This window comes from Coenobita brevimanus, chromosome 42 (assembly GCF_032717465.1).
Source record: "Coenobita brevimanus isolate Jiangsu-jjx chromosome 42, ASM3271746v2, whole genome shotgun sequence".
Lineage (NCBI taxonomy): Eukaryota > Metazoa > Arthropoda > Malacostraca > Decapoda > Coenobitidae > Coenobita > Coenobita brevimanus.
In genome coordinates, this window is record NC_136995.1 from 16906891 (window position 1) to 16910022 (window position 3132).

Below are 3132 nucleotides of genomic sequence, written 5' to 3' on the forward strand. Positions count from 1 at the left end.
ACATATGAACTGAATAAAAGCCCCAAGAAGTAGGAAGAATAAAACACAAAAGCGTCAGCCTTGTAAACGGTTTAATGACTTCACTTAATTCTGAGGGGATTTGTTTGAGTAATACTGGCATAAAGGTTTATGCTAACTGAAGTACCCAATTAATTAGACACAGGTACACTGATATTTTTCAAATATTAACGGCCAATGTGTGGTTCTAACGAGGATATCTAACTAATTATGAACGAATATTTCATCATTTGATTTGCCTTCTCATTTTTTTTCTGCTATTCGTTTCCTTCTTCCATCTTTTTCCTAAGTCTGTGCTGCTTTTGTTTTTGTTTGGCTGTGCTTTTGTGGTCCCTTTTCTGAACTTGGCTTTCAGTATTTCTCATCTCCATTTACGTTTGATATTTGGTCATTCTCTCAACCTTCCTATGATCCCCCACTTTCTGATTTTATAGCCTTATTATGCATGCGTTTTTGTGGTTTAATTCTGTGTTAAGCAGAAGAGTGGAGGACGGAGGCTGCAGGGGATGTGGGAGTAGATTATTCAAAGAGGAGGGTGGAGGAGAGGAGAGACCTAAAGAATGGCTGTGTGTGTGTGTGTGTGTGTGTGTGTGTGTGTGTGTGTGTGTGTGTGTGTGTGTGAGAGAGAGAGAGAGAGAGAGAGAGAGAGAGAGAGAGAGAGAGAGAGAGAGAGAGAGAGAGAGAGATGGTCACAAACCCGGCTGAAGACCTAAACACATTAATGATCACAAAGGACCTGACCCACCGTAAAATATGATCTGACGGCAGCCATCCATCTTTTTTGTTTGTCTGTTTGTTTGTTTGTGCCTCAGTCCCGGCCCTTCATACACACCCACACTACCTCTCTCAGTGGCAAGAGGTATTTCCAAAGCTCCAGGTCTCTACTTATCATCACCATCGTCACTATCAACATCATCATCATCATCATCATCGGTCTCACTCAGTCCCAAATGCAATATGGTAGGCAGAAAAACTATTACCACAGGGCCAAGACTAAATGAGCCACACCTTCATTTACGCAGCATTCAAGCCCTTAAAATATGATATATATATATATATATATATATATATATATATATATATATATATATATATTAGAGTAGTCATGTAAACAGTGCGAGGTATTAGCAGACAATTAGTAGTAGTGGTATGATTGCTACTCAGCTAAGTGTGTTAATCTTAAGCGATTTTTTTGGTATATCTGGGAGGGAGAGAGAGAGAGAGAGAGAGAGAGAGATGTGAGGGAAGGAGGGAGAGAGGGATGTGAGGGAGGGAGGGGATAGGGATAATAATATGGAGGAAGTGTAGTGGTGGAAAATATTCATGGGAGTCTACAGACGGGAAGGAGGAACGAACGCGCGCGCGCGCGCGCGCGCACACACGCACACGCACACACACACACACACACACACACACACACACACACACACACATTCTCCCTCACTTTCATATTCTTTCTCCAGCATTCGATGTAGTGTCTGGTTTCATCATTTCCTTCTACGTTCTCTCTCTCTCTCTCTCTCTCTCTCTCTCTCTCTCTCTCTCATATTACTTAAATACTTCTCTCTCTAATACCACAGTCATGGTTTCTTCTTCCCCATCCAAACACACGTATATTTATCATTACTTATTCCCCTCTCCCTCCTTCACCCTCTTCTCCTTTGTCTTACTGTCTTTTACCCACTTTTTTCCCCACTCCCTCTTACACCCTCGTTCTTACATTTCCTGGAAGCGTCGTTTTATCTTTCCTTTTATTCTCTCCCAGTGCACTTCTCTTAGTTCCTTGAAAAACGCGACGAAGATTATAAATGCAGTGGTTTGGTGTGGGGTATTTTCATAAGTCTTGTGGAAATGAAAGGAAAATAACTGCCTACTCATGCAATAAATGTTTTTCTAAGGGAGAATAAATAGATAAATAGTGTACTGCGTTGCTAGTGCCTGTTTGTGGTGTGTCCCGTGTTTATATGATACGGTATGACCTACATCAGTCACTCTAACCACATCATATCGTAATTTGGTGTCCTGTGCATTGGTTATCTACAACACAACACAACACAACACAGCACAGCACAGCACAGCACAGAACAGCATAGCATAGCACAGCACGGCACGGCACAACACAGCACAGCACAGCACAGCACAACACAGCACAACACAGAACAACACATTACTAATCCGCCACAGCTGACTTCACCTCCAATACTCCAAACACAAACCCTCAAATTACAGCATAAAGCTTGATATTCACATCCAACAGCCTCTTACCTATAACAATGTGTGTGATATAAAGGTTTCACGCTTCACAAGTCTAAAATTTAAAGAAAGGAAAAATGAAGGCTAAATTCAAGTAGATAAATATGAAAGAGTGAGAACTGTGTAATAATAACAAAGGAATAACGACAGAGGGAGAAGCAACAGAAATAGAAGAGGGATAACAGGAGAAAGGTAGTATAACTGCACTGGGGTATACTGAACAGTACAGGAGAAAGATAATAAGGGCGAGAGAGAGAGAGAGAGAGAGAGAGAGAGAGAGAGAGAGGAAGGGGAAATTAAATGATGCTGTGTGAAAGGATGGAGGAAATTGAGTGGAGAGAAGGAAAAGGCAAGACGAGAGAGAGAGAGAGAGAGAGAGAGAGAGAGAGAGAGAGAGAGAGAGACAAGTTCAAGAGGTAACTAAGGTACAGAGGAGGGAGATGGAGAGGGAGGGATGTGAGAACAGAAAAATTAAACTGGATTAAAAAATGGATGAATAGTGGAAGTGAAAGAGTAGTAATGGGAGTAGGTGGTAGGGAGGTCTGTGTACGAAGCATCACATAATATTACCCAAAACACATTAACAAGTTCAGTGGTATCGTTATTATGGTCCACAAATATACGGTATACATACATATGTAGTACATACAGTATACATAAACAGTACCGGTAATACATTGTTGTACACTTCCCCAGGCCGTCCCGTGATGCATTGTGTGGTGATGCTGTGGTCATCTCCCCAATGCCTTTGTGACACCAGCATCCCATTCACCTGCCAGCTCATCCCTTCCCTCACCTGTCTCAGCCTATTCTCATCTCTCTCTCTCTCTCTCTCTCTCTCTCAATTATCGCTTTATCAAA